This window comes from Hermetia illucens, chromosome 4 (assembly GCF_905115235.1).
Source record: "Hermetia illucens chromosome 4, iHerIll2.2.curated.20191125, whole genome shotgun sequence".
In the NCBI taxonomy this organism is placed as follows: Eukaryota; Metazoa; Arthropoda; class Insecta; order Diptera; family Stratiomyidae; genus Hermetia; species Hermetia illucens.
In genome coordinates, this window is record NC_051852.1 from 154,490,037 (window position 1) to 154,504,984 (window position 14,948).

At 42.7% G+C, this 14,948-nt stretch overlaps 1 protein-coding gene across 8 annotated transcripts in view; it reads left to right on the forward strand.

Annotated features, from left to right (window-relative positions):
* The window catches only part of LOC119654255 (mitogen-activated protein kinase kinase kinase kinase 5), a 129,976-nt gene that overhangs the window by 67,747 nt on the left and 47,281 nt on the right, over window positions 1–14,948 (forward strand). The window lies entirely within an intron of this gene.

Consider the following 14,948-nt stretch of genomic DNA (forward strand, 5'->3'; position numbering starts at 1 on the left):
AAGTGTAGGCATTTTGTACTCTGCGATATTTTGATTGCTCTGATGAAACTTAATTGCGTAGGCTATGGTTTCGCATTGAATCTTGCTGGTTTATCGCAGACATTGGTGACATTACATAATTTGTATTTACATTTCCGTATATGGGAGAGAATAAACGAGTACGTTTCACCTAATTAACTCAAGTCATTGGGAGAATTAGTGGTTGATTTGTCTAAAGATAGCACTGTTATGGCTGCGCAGATAGGCTTTTCGTACTTTTTATCTATGTGCACATATAGAACAAAACAAAAACCGAAAGATAAACATTGAATCAGAAGGAAGACTTTAAGATTTTATTTATTTATTATGATAACCACATAGACAGTGTAAACATTGAAGCTGATATCTTGTTGTTTCAGATACTAACAATCTTCTATGTTTCGTGTTTATTTGGCAAAACTATTCATCTGCTTTATAGTTTCAATTTCAAAATTAACGCAGACTTTTCTCTTGGAAAAATATTATTGTCTACTTTCATATTTATCTGTAGATATGTTGCAATAAGACGCAGAGATTCGGTATCTGAAAAGAAATGGAAATATGATCCATGTGCTGCCGAACTTCTTCCCTTTAATCTAATTTAAGTTAATAAAATAATAGGCATATTTCGCAACTATACGGCAAGTTTCCCAGAAAAACAGTTGGAAACTGTGGTTGGTAGCGTTTCCTATTGTATTACAAATAACATAGCTTCCACTCCTACTATCCACCATGTCAACAAAATTCTAGAAATAAAGCTTTTCTCCATTTTGTTTAGCATGTCAAGCCCTACCTCATTATTATTCAGGATAACTTAGGGTTTATATCATTTCTCAGAAATAATCACATTGTCATGCAACATTGTAAAAAGCAACAAACCTGTCTTTTCTTTTATGGACAAAGCTCGCAAAGGTCAAGTATTATGCTAAGTAAAATTGACATGGACCTGTCATTGTGCTTTATTGTTCCTACCATCATTTTTAAGCCGCTAGTGATAATTAGCGATATCAATGAGAAAAGATAATGTACTCGTGAAAATATGCTACACACGTCAAAGAAAGGCACATTGTAACAATCCCTAATGCATATAGAATGATTTGTTGAAAAATGTTTGTATGCTAAATACGATACAGCCAATTGAAGGTAATAAATTAGATAATTTGTAGAATGTTTTTAGATTCGAATATTCGTATTGCAATTGGCGAGATTTATCTCGTTGTATTTCCAGGCATCATATAGTGGCAGCCTCTTGATTTTTTTTCAGATATTTCGGTTGGATAGTTTCTGAGAATAGGTCCGTTAAAAAATGATCAATTTCGACACCCCGCACTTCCCACACCCCACCTTTCCAACATATGTCAAAACTAAAACCGATTTCAGAAAGTTCTAATCGAGACCTTTCATTTGACACCCCACATGACTATATTTGGAGAAAAAAATTTACACCTTCCTCTTGCATGTACGGGGACCTCCCCTAAATTCGGCGTAAAAGGATGTAACTCATTGTATGCGTGAGCGTTTACAGTTCCCACCTTTCCACCAAATTTGGTGTGAATCACTACAACAGTTTCCGAGAAAAATGCGTGCGACAGACAGACAGACAGTAAACCATTTTTAATAAGGTTTTGTTTTACACAAAACCTTAAAAAAGTGGGGAATTCGACAAAAGTTGACAGTTTATATGTTCGCAATTATTTATGACTCCTTAGACAGTCATCCCTTCACACCAGGCCATTGTCACCAACTGACCAAGTATATATAGTAACTGAGTAAACTCCAATTACTTATTGTCCTCAGGAGGAGAAGAAAGCCAGAACCCTTACCTATGCTTAAAACTACTTAAAGAGAAGAAGTTTAAAGGACCAAGCTTTTGTTCGTTACAATTTCGACGAAGTCTGGGAATCGGTGAATGGGAATAGATTTCGAACTGGTTGAAAATGTCTGCGTTGCCTGTATTATCAAACGCAGGGCGGCTGCCATTAGAGGCGGTGCAGTGCATCAGATGCGAGGAAAGTTTGAAAAATATGCATGAATCCAGATAGGTATTACATTATTGTAGAAAAGGGAGTTTCAGAAAGCGCTGGCGGAAGGGATAGCCCACACCAGGAAAGAAGGAACGGATGAATTTGCTTTGTACCCTTTCAAGGGCAAAACAATCATGGTTACGGGAAAATAACCAAATCACGAAACAATCCTCGAGGGTACTTCTCACGAGGAAGTTGAAGAGAGTTAAGGAGGGTTGGGTGGAGTCAAAGTCAGAGGAGGAGCGAAATACAAAACCCGACAATTTCGCAGCTCGATTGGTGACTTCGGTGCAGTCGGTGTCAAAGCGGAGCTTATTGTCGGCAGGTGACTCCGAATGTATGGAGATCTGATATGATAAGGAATATCCGTCAAGAGAATGGAAAAAGGAAGTGAGTAAAGATTTAAACGAGCAGGATATAGAGTCACACTTTTTAACGCTTTGTGATAAACCATTAGCAGAGCACCAGCGAACCATGCTATCTGGGTAGATTGGAAGGAGACACATTCCATAGGCGACAACATAGAGGAACGCAGCTTAAGGTCGCCGGCATAGAGCGAACAGGGACATGTAAGGAGAAGGGGGGAAATAAAGAATAAAAATAATAAAAAGGCTAGAACAGATCCCTGTCAGTCCCCAGCTTAGGGTGAGGAGAAAGAATCCGAAGAGACGTGACAGAGTCGGTTGAAAGACAAGTCATGAAAAAAGTGCTATTTGAACGTTAAGAGAAGAAAGTTTAGACAGAAGTATTTTGTGGTTTACAATGTCGAAGGCTTTAGCACAGTCAGTGTAGATAGTATGCACTTCCTGCCGTGAACTTTGCGGGAGGGAAGAGGAGGTAGATGTGGGAACATAGACTGAGGAAATGTAGCGGCAGAATAAATCACAAGATGGTTGGAGGGAGTTAACTGAGAAGCCAGAGAATTTAATGGACGGAGGGGATAGCTGGGCAGGGCAGCGAGAGTTGTGAATGTGGGACCAGAAAGGTTTGAGTTTTCCGCGCTCTAGTTAGTCTACAACACTGGTCAAATATTCGTTTCTGGACTTATGTATTAAGGACTTGACCGAGGAACCCAGAGTTTTGAAGAAAACTAAATCAGCATAGGTTCTAGAAGACAAGAATTTCTTCCTCGCAGTGTATTTTTGACGAAGTTTTTCGTGGACTTCAATGGTAAAACAAACAGGGTAAGAGCGTAGCAGCATATGCAGTCCCAGTTTAGGGAAAAGCGCTGCATACTTTAGGCAATGCACATAAACTGAGTACGGTCTACAGAAGAACAGCCTTAAGGGTATATTCTGCCTTCATCTCGGCAATGATGCCGATTGACATCCTGGCAACCGAGATGATGAACATTTATAACATCCCAGGGGACCCAGCGCACGTATTCTTCCAATGCCCTAGGTTCGCGGAAGAAACGAGGAACCTAGAGGAAACTCTAGGTAAAGTGCTATCACCAGAAAATTTTGTCCGGAGATTGGTAGCTTGCCAGGAGGATTCCAATTCCATGATCACAGTAATCCAGGATAAACTGCGAAAAGCAGAAGAAGTAAAGAAGGCGCGATTACGAACCCCGCGGGTAGACGGAAGGAGACCTAGCTAAAGTAAGCTAACTCCGCCTTGTGATAAAATACCTAATGGTGGTTCCACGGGATAGCGGGGGAGTTGGGGGTGGTTTTAGTGAGTAAAAATCCTACACTTTTGCGTGTCCAGGCCGCAGTCTTTTGAAGATCTTTATCTCCTTAAAAAAATTAAGAAAAAAAGTGTTGTAAGGTAACATCTGTAGGTAGAAGATCTTCAAGTCAGGGAATTCCTTTTACCAAATGGAGGAAGTGAATTGCTAGTTGGAAGAACCCTTGCAATCTGGTCCATCCAGCGGTGGAGTAGCATCTTCTTCGCGAAAATAATGTGCATTACGGCTCCATCTGTCGACGCTCCTCAGCATCTCTCTAACATAGTTGTCCGGATAGAGTTCTCCTCTCTAGTCCCAGCATAAAGTTGTGAACGGATCCCATACCACGTTCCACAAGGAAAAGAAAAATGCTCTCGGTATCGTTCGCCACCCCATTGCAGAGCACACAGTCAAGAAATCGTCCTTCCTAATCACGGAAAACCTCCATGCCTGCTTAGAAGCTGGCTAAGAAAATCATCAATCTTACCATGCTTTCGGATCTGCGACGGACCAAAATTGCTGATAAGCCGCGCTGTCCATCTACCTTTTGGCTCGTTTTCCCAAGCGAGTTGATATTCATTTTATATATGATACCATTCCTCACGAGCAATAACCTCCCTTAAATTTTCCACTTGTGAATCCTTGTGAAAACAATGGAGATCTCTCCCGCGATCACTATCATAGCTGGTTCTGAGATAGCGCAGTAGGCAAAGGCCACCCACGAGGTTCCCAATCTCCGTACTTGTCCTTGCCAAGGGTGTCAGCTCAAACCTCCGTGCAGTAGACTAGAATGGTTGTGTTGCATTCATAAGAACACGTTTCCTGTTAAAGAAAGGAAGCCCAATGTTTGTCATTAGCCGACTTAAAGCCGAAACCACAGTATCCAAAACCCCCATGAAAGCATCCCCCGTGGATTTTCCTTCTCTTAAACTGAACTGTCTTGCTACCTTCCGACGACAAGGAAAATTGTACCCTTTAGGTAAGCGTTGATGGCGCCGAGCAGTATATAGGTCCAACGGATGATGAAACATTAGTTTATATATACTTCAGTAGAGTTCATATTTTTCATAGAAAAGATCATCTCTTTCAGGTTTTTCATAGTGAAAAATGGGTAATCAACGGCACCTTCCACGCTTTATCAGCCGGAACAGAATTCGTTGGGAATAATTTCCGCACAATTCGGTCCATCTGTTCCATTCCCCTCGTAGACTGGCTGCTGCCAGCAGCGAGCACTGTCCCAGAACGTGTATAGGGGTTTCAAAACACTCCGCATAGAACCGGCAGGCAGTTTTCGTAGACATCTCTAGCTACCCTAGGTAATTGTTTAGTCGGCAGTGACCAGTGAGAATTCCCACTATTCGGAAGTTCTTCTTGGTGAGGGTTAAACAGCCCTTTGTGCCCTTGGGTTCGTATCCCCTAATAAGCATACTCCATTCCTTGTAGCCTCGCCCAGTATAGTTCCCTCAACCGCTGCTGCTCGTAGATATTAAACAACATGACACGGGTGCGAATTATACTGATTATAAATCCGCCCATACTTCAGAGTTAAAATTTTTGTTTAAGGGTTGAGGGGTCCTGAGTCCGCATCCACATGATGTCTAGCCGGACTAAATGGAGAGCAACTTGCTCCTTGTTTTTTTTTATTGTTCCTCTTTTCTTTGTAATTTTTCTTCCAAAGAATCCAACCCTTCGAGAAATACATGAGGACTGGCAAGATCATTATCATGTACGAGGGCGGTCCGATAAGTACTTAGCCTACAAAAGAAATTTTTTGAAAAGTGGTGATTTATTTCTCATTATAGTTTCCGCTTAGCGATGCAATGATACTCTAACTTCTTTAACCCCTCTGAAAAATATGTTTTCTCGAGGTCTGCAAAATTAAGCCTCCGTGGCGGCGATAACCTCTTCATTCGACTCAAATTTCTACCCGGCGAGTGACTTTTCGGCATAGTAGAGCTCTATGACTTTTTTGATCTTCTTCTACAGGTTGTCGATTTAGATCACACCTTGTGCATCCTAGGAAACGGTAGCCGTCACCTTTCCCTCCGATAAGGCAGTCTTCGCCTTCTTCGGAGCACATTCGCCGGGTGAAGTCCACAGTTTCCACTGCTCCTTGGTCTCTGGTGTACCAGTGGATTTATGTTTTGTCGACAGTCATCAAACGGCGCAGGAACTCCTTGGCATTACGCTTAAGCAGCGTCTCAAACGCTGCTATGAAGTGGTTTCACGATTGCGCTTGTTGTCCAGAGTGAACAAACGCGGCAGCTATCACTCAGATTTCTCATACACAAAATTTCATGCAGGATATGACGCACGCTGTCTTTTGAGATGCCTACTGTTTCAACTGTCTCATGCACCTTCAATCGACGGTCTGTCAATACCAGATCCTGGATTTTTATCCTGTTATTCTCCGTAAAAGCCGTTTTCGGGACACCTGGGCGTGGTTCATCGAAAACTGACGTGCGACCAAGTTGCAGCTCGTTACACCAATTTTTTACGGTCGCCATCGCAACAGCAGAGTCACTGCACAGAGAATTCAAGCGCTTTTGATTTCGCTGCGCGATTTCTCTTCCAAAAATATGATATGAACCACCGACCGATATTGCTCTTTCTCCATTTTTCTAAAATCCGGGGACAAGCCCGTTTCTATAGGCGGTCCAAACAAAACCACGAGTGTCCGATTCGGCTGGAATTTTTACAGTGTGCCTCTACGTGAATGTACTACACGATAGTGAATTTCTCTTTCGATAGTGGTGCCAACGGGTGGTAAGGCTAAGTATAGTAAGAACCTGGACTCTGTAATGACACGTTTCGAACGGAACAGTTTTTGTGAGCTGAAATAGACTTTGTTGGCTATCAACAACTCTGCCCGGATTTCTATCGGTTATCGGTTGTGAAAAATTATGAAAATTGTAGTCTCTTGTCTTCATTGTGCTCATTTAACCAATGTTAAAAGCCATTTCAAGCGCACTGAATTTTACTAGCATAGCCATCTCTTTGCTTGTAAGGAGAGGATAAATGCGTCCAGCTCTTGGGATGTCAGTCAGTTACCATAATAGGCCTCGAAAAGCATCTATTTCCATCACCGAAGTTCCTTCTCCATTTAATTTTAGTTTCCCTCAGTTGTGTCAACAACTGAACCAGCTAAATCCATCAGAAGAAACTTTTCTAGTCGAACCATTGTAGTATCCCCGTAAATCGCCTATTTAATGGCTTCCCGCCCACGGCGTTCGCAGGCTTTAGCGAATCTGAAAACATTCTCCAGAGACAGAGAGTGTGCAGATTCTTCATTGACGAAAACCTTGTCAAAGTGCCTTCGTCTGAGATCTGAGGAGGCCGGGCAGCTGCATAAAAAGTACAGGGCCGTCTCCTACTCCTCCTCACATTGGCTGCACATAGCCGAAACACCATCCAAATTTTTTTTATATGGTAGTTTAAGGAGCAGTGCCCCGTTAAAAGCCCTACTAGCGTTTTCATGTCCTACTTCTTAAGGGACAGCAAAAATGCCACTCGGACGACCCCAAGTTCTTTAACAAGGATTTTCGCCTGCCGGAAAGACTTTAAATTTCTCCACTCGGCTGCGTGAATCCTTGTAATTTCACCCTTCAGAGTAGACTTGACAGTGGATGACCGGATTCCAAAAGCTGTGGAGCCAGACCCTCGGCGAGTCAGTCTATCAGGCTCCTCATTACCAACGATGTTTGAGTGCCCCCGCACCTACATCGGGAATGTTTCGTTCAGTCGGCCAAGTTTCAGCAGCACCTGATGACAACTGCACACCAACTGGCTTGATAGGTCGTTGCTATTTAGTGCTGATAATGCTGCCGGACTGTTGGAAAAGGTTCAGGCCCAACGTGCCCGTATGTAAGTACTGCCCAGAAAATTATTAAAGCAGCATGCAGTTTCAAGCAGAGGCAATTCATTAGACGCCTTATTTCTGGCATGCATGCAAACGTACCAATCAGGAGTTAGCTAGACAAAGTCCTAGAGCCATCTTGTTTTCAATCGGGATGATTTTATTTAGATCAGCGGCTGTAATGATACCATTCCTCAAGGTTCATTTGCCGCTATGATAGGAAATAATACAATCCACACAGAAGGTGCTAAGAGCCAACCCTAGCGCGCTGAGTTCTACCGCCATAGTCATCTCTTTGTAAAGTAGGGATAAATGCCTGCACTTGTTAGGATGTCAGACAATTACCGCAATAAACATCAATTCTCACCACCAAAGTTCCTTTTGCATTTAATTTAATTTTTTTTCCCAGTTGTATCAACAGCTGAACTTACCAAAATAAACTTTTCGAATCATTTAATTATGTACAGATGATAAGCCTATAATAGCGAGGCAAGCACACAGACAAATATAAACATCCATGACATAACCATTCGGAGGATTCGAACCCGAGGCATGAGCTCGACAAGCCAACGTTGAATCAGCTCGGATATTGCACCGTGTTTCAATTCCCTTTAGAATATGCTTGATGTGCTGCTTTTTGCAGTATAAATTAGATTTGTTCTCGAATTATCTTTTAGAATGCTTCATTTTAGATGCTGGTAAAGGAGGAGGATTTGAGGCAACGTACTCTGTACTATCCTCAGTAAAACAAAAATAAAATGCTGAGATCAGGGAAAGAGATAAATAGAGTATAGTTGGAGTTATTCTCCTATGCTAAATCCTACCTGATCTCTCTTGGTGACAAGCCCCGCGACAGGTCGACCAAGAAAATGCATAGAATGTCGTTACAGCCTCGGAGAAATACTAGGGCGTCCACCTCAGTCGACGCGGCAGGACGGGCCCCGGTCATGTCTAGAAATGGGCAAGAGTTCTTGACGCATGGACGGCGTCAGGACGTAAGCAAGTTAGTCCGCACACAACGAACAAAACAAATACGTGTCTGCACGCTAAATGTTGGTACCCTAACTGAAAAGACGGAGGAACTCGCAAGAGCCCTTGGGAAAAGATGCATTGACATCTACGCTCTGCAAGAAACCCGATGGTCTGGTGCCAAAAGCTGCGACATTGTTTTGGTAACCCACACACTCAATATGGTGTTGGCATTGCCATCTCAGAGGGTTTCACGTGATGCTATTAAAGAAGTCGAACGATTTGATGATCGGCTGATGAAGCTCACCATTATATCAGCTGATCGCACTATTCACTTCTTCACCGCGTATGCACCACAGACAGGTCGACCTGATGCCGAGAAAGATGCCTTCTGGCAACTTCTCGATGAAAGGACTTGTCACGTGCCTGCTGACGATTACATAATCATTGCCGGCGACCTTAACGGTCATGTGGATGAAAAGGCAGACGGTAACAGGTGCCATGGGGGAAAGGGGTTCGGAGCGCGCAATGAAGGTGGCGAGCGTATAATCGATTTCGCGGACACACATGACCTTGTACTTATGAATACATGGTTCATCAAACGATTGTCTCATCTTCCCACATTTTATAGTGGGAACAATAAAATGCAAATCGACTATATTCTCATAAGACGCCAACATTTTACCACTGTCACTGATTGCAAAGTCGTTCCCTATGAGACCATCGCACCTCAACATCGGCCGTTGATTGCCGTCCTGCGAATTAAGCCACCGATAAAATGGCATGAGGAACGCACTGGCCCGCCGCGCATTAAATGGTGGCGATTTGGTGAGAAGAAAGAAGAAACGGTCTCACTCATACGATTGCCAACCATTACGAATGTGGAAGAATCATGGAACAAAATGAAAGACACGATCCACAAAGCGGCCTCTGCAACCCTCGGGGTCACCAAGCCGGGTAAGCGGTACATCAACCGAGATACTTGGCTTTGGAATGATGATGTTGAAATGAAGGTCCGTGAAAAGAAACGCCTCTACCACAAATTTCTCGACGATAAAACGCCTGCTAATTGCCAAATTTATAAGGATGCCAACCGGAAAGCAAAGAAAGCGGTCGCTGTCACCCGAGCGAACCATTTCAAAAATCTTTACGATAAACTGGACACTCGGGATGGCGAGAGAGATCTGTATCGACTTGCTAAAAGCCGTGATGAACGCACACAGGACATCGAATACTTCTGTTGTGTTAATGACAAGAACGGTACTTTGCTTACCAACCGTCGAGCTGCAACGGATAGATGGCGAGAATATTTCGAGCAGATTTCAACTGAAGAATTTGCTCATCCTCCACTTACACAATCATTGCCGACATTTGGAGCAGTACCACCAGTAAGCGCAACTGAAGTCGAGGAGGCAATAAAACAAATGAAATCGGGGAAAGCAACAGGACCTGACGACATCGCATCTGAGCTCTGGAAAGCGAAGAGCTGGGACCCAACACTGTGGCTCAGTGAATTCTTTAACCGGGTTATTCAGGAAGGAAGAACACCATCTGACTGGCAAGAAAGTACCACTGTTCCAATATGGAAAAAGAAAGGCAGCCCAGCAGAATGTTCAAATTACCGTCCGATCCGGTTACTTTCCCATACCATGAAGATTTTTGAACGCATTCTTGACAACCGTATTCGCGAAATCGTTGAAATAACCGTGAATCAAGCCGAATTTGTCAAGAACTGCGGAGCTACTGACGCAATACACGCTGCGCGGTTACTCATGGAGAAACACCGTGAGAAGCATCGCCCTCTTTACATTGCCTTTCTGGATCTAGAGAAAGCGTTTGACCGTGTACCACACGAACTCATCTGGTATGCTTTACGACAACACTTCGTGCCAGAAGAACTCGTGCGCTGGGTTCAATTGCTCTACCATGATCCGAAAAGTAAAGTTCATACTTCGAACGCGGGTGTATCAAAACCGCTTCGTGTCTCTGTTGGAGTTCATCAAGGAAGTGCCCTCTCACCACTCCTCTTTGTCCTTGTTATGGACACCGTCACACGGGATATCCAACGTCCAGCGCCCTACACACTGCTTTATGCAGATGATGTTTTCCTAGCATCTGATAGCAAAAATGATCTCGAGCAACTTGTTCAAAAATGGAATGATCGCCTCATGCAACACGGTCTCAGATTGAATTTAAACAAAACTGAATTTTTGACGACCGATCCCCATGAAACAGGCACAATCACTGTCAGCGGCAGTGATGTGCCCAGAACTGAGCGATTTAAATACCTCGGGCCAACGCTGTCAGCCAATGGAGAGCTGCGTTATGAAATTGCTTCACGCATTAACGCAACCTGGCTGAAGTAGCGTTCCACAACTTGTGTCCTTTGTGATCGACGTATCAACGAACGTCTCAAATCTAAAATTTACCGTAATGTCGTCCGTCCAGTCGCTCTCTATGAGAGTGTTGGCCGACCATAAAAGACAATGAACGGCGTCTTGCGGTATGGAGACGAAGATGCTACGTTGGACTAGTGGCGTCACACGTTTAGATCACATCCGAAATGAGGATATCCGCGATCGTTATGGAGTTGCACCAATCGTGGAAAAGTTGCGAGAGAGGCATCTTCGATGGTATGGTCACGCAATTCGTGCAAACGAGAATTCACTTGCAAAGATTGGTCTGAACATCGAAGTCGATGGTAAACGACCAAAAGGCAGACCTAAGCAACGGTGGCTTGATACGCTGGATGGGGATTTGAAAGCCTCGAGATTGCACCCAGATCAGGCATTCGATAGAGCCAAATGGCGAAGCCGATCACGACGAGCCGACCCCGCTTGTGAACGGTACAAATGCTGAAGAAAAAGAAGAATGCGAAATCAGCCTGGTATTTGCCCCTTACTTTCGGTTTCTTTCACTAACTTTCTCCTTTTCTAAATTATTTCAGACTCAATGCAAATATCTTGACATAGACTAAAGCGTTTCAATATCAATTCTTCCCTATAAGGAAGGCATGATCTTCCCAGAAATTAACCTACCACTACCTTCTTCCCTTCCTTCATTTCTTATCATTCACTCTAAACAATAAGCTTTGCACAAACACATCAGCGAAATGCTACTAATCAACGATAATTGATTTATTCGAAGGTCAACTAATTATTCAAATCGCTAATCGTATTGCATTGTATCGTAAATGCGTTTACAAATTGAATATCTAATGAAGTCCCAGATTTCGTATTCTCTCCCCCGAAAAGACATTCAAGGTTTCGTTGTTGTTTGAGAGATTTACATAACATCGATATGTACATAGCCCATGCTGTGTATTAGGCCGATTGGTCATTTTGTCGCAAGTACTGATGAGTTTTTATCGTTTGCCTCCATAATAAATGTAATAAATGCAAGTTCGTTCGTTATCAGTTTCTCTGTTTAGATATGCGTACTACGAGTACATTATCGGATTATGTATGATATTTAACCAAATGAGGTACCATAAAAATCCCGTTATTGCTTTATTATACATACTCGTATATGGTATATTGGGAGTGAGTTTCATGTGTTTGGGACTGCGTTTTGTGGACTGAAACCAATTTGGAAAATGCTATGGATTCGTAACGGCCCGTAAAACTAGGCAAATTTTGCTTTATGTACTGTCGTATTTATAATGCCTGCACGGGCTGCTTCCTAAAAGAATATGAAGTCGGTATAGCTCAAATTAATTTCCTCTGAACGATCAAAACTGATTATGTTTGCATGGTCGTTAAGCAAAATTTTACTGATTTTGTTTCGGATTGCGTTGCTCGCCGAAGAGAGAGAGCTCTGAACCAGACGGTTTTTACCCAATACTTCACACTCATTACATTTTTTGGAATGAAAATACGGGAGCAACCAACACCTATCTGTCATGAAAATTCGGTAGGATTGTAGCAGTTACTGGTTGTTTAGAAATTACTTCAAAACGATCGTTTCAAATAAGCAACAACATAAATCATAATATAAGGTCCAATATTGGAAAGTTTGATACAAATCCAACTATTATTAACAAAGTTACAACAGTCCAAACTACATAATATTTCTCGTGTCAATTTAATACACTTTAAAACCTCGTAAGATGTCAGTATTAATATAAAGTGTTCGGTCTGACGATCTGACTACCGAACACCCATATGTATGTGGCGCAGCAGGATTAACAACATTCGAAATTTATTTCGAATGGCGGCATATAAAAGAGAGTGAGAGCAGCTTTAAATACAATTTGCGGACTACAATGAAGCCATGGAGTTTTTAAAGAACCCACACCTTCAAATTGTCCAACGACCTCCAGAAGCCAGCCTCAGACTTCATTAATAAATTTTATGACCGACAGCTACCACGGACGAATCAATCCGAAATTGCTAGCCCCGAATCAACTTATTCATGTTTCCACGCAAATCATGAAGCATCCTACTCCATCATTACGGTTACTAACTACTCAAATAGCAGGGATATAGAAACTTCTTACGATGAATCGATTACCAATGGAGAACCACATGAGGCACCGATTGCAGCTACCACTATTAGTGACGGCAGAGTTCAACCTAATCAAAATCATCCCGTTTCCCATTTTCAACAAGAAAGCAGAACTAGTTGAGACACCAGGCCCATTGTTGACAATTAATCTAAAAGGAAGTGCGTATCGTAACCTTCAACTGAGAAACTCGAAATCTGCTCATCATCAATTGATGATCTATATCGTCATCACCTGGTATATCGATGAAGGATCCGAATATCGGGGCTTACGAGATACTCGTGTTCAGTGATCAATCAACCAGAAAGGTGTGGAGGATTAGAAGATCGTAAGGCCACCCGAATTGGTTTCAGCAGCAAACCATGATATATGCATTCCACGGCAACACGCTCACCAACATCCCTTGTGTCAATGAGGTTAGACAAACAACGCTCAATGTACGCAACAGGATCAGTTGACTATCAAAAAGTATTGCATGATTTTCCAGTCAATGAAACATTTTTACATTTCTTTTGGCAATATCACTGATTCCATCACACATGAGGTATCATCGTGTGGTGCTAGGTTAAACCTCTGCTAGCTCACCTCAAGCACAAGCTCCGTGGATAGATTATAAGACATCGAAAAACCCAATATTTTATAATCTTACACGCGCCTTCAATATTTCCTTTGAAAATTCACAAAGTTCACAAATCACACCGCTGATTTTAGAACGATCGGGGGATTTTTCGAGCAGCTCGAGGCTCTCATATCCATCAGCTCAAATCATCCACCGAGCTGCCGTATATCAATATAAACTACTACGACCAGGTATAATGCATTGTGATGCCCAAATCATTAAGCAGCTCGAAGCATTTTGACAGGCCGCTGTCAAACCATTCACCAAATCCAAGCCGTCAATTAAACCACCCGTTACATTCTGCGAAAACAAATACCTTCCTAAGAGGCGAAAAGTATTTACAACCCAGTCTGCAAGCCATCGAAGCTGAGACCCCGCCCTCTATGGAGTTTTGTGAAGCCAAATGTAAGTACTCCAGCGAAGAAAAGTCTTAGGGCACCGCAACTGAACTCTCATTTGCCGACATTTACCGCAGCAGAACAACAACTGCAAGCAGCTATCATCCAACTTAGTAGACTTTTCGTCATGGAGATAGTCCCTAAATGGCAAGGCCGCAAAATACTTATTCTTCTTCTTCTATACTTAGTTCGACAGGGACTACTTGTAGTGGCGTCAGTTTCACGGCTTATTCAAGAAAATTGTTCATTAGCATTCGCCTGGTGAAGCTGAATGCCTCATATGGAACATCACTAGCCCAGAGGTCAATTGCAAGGCTGCTTGGACTCTGCTGCAGGATCGGTATAAAAATAAGCATCTTTTGACCTCAAGATTGCTCAATCGCCTCTTTTTGAAGTCAATCCGCACAGTTGGAACCGTAGCAAATCTAAAAATGCTCCATGACACCATCAAGGAATGCTTGTTAGGCCTAGAGAACATAGGCATACCAGCAGCTGCTTGGGATTCGTTCTTGGTGAACAGGTGTAAAGTGAACGGAACAACATGGGACCTATACGAACAAGGACTTAAAGATCCCAGAAAGCTCCAATCTCTGGAGGGAGGTGTCCAAAAAGCGCTAAAACAGCATTTTGCTGCATGTTCGCGACATCGACGCTTTCAACGGCTCCTTTCGTACTCAGTTCTATAGTCCCGACCAATGCACCAGATTACTATAGGTTATTAGCCACTCTCTGCATCAACACTCCCGATGGGCTTTGCTAAATTACGGTTCTCAGGTAAACCTCATATTAGAGGGCTGAACTAAAAATATAGGGCTGTCTCCAATCATTAGATTTAAAATAGGTTTGGACGCTATTGTCATGAACTGGATAACATGGCCTAAACCGTCCTAG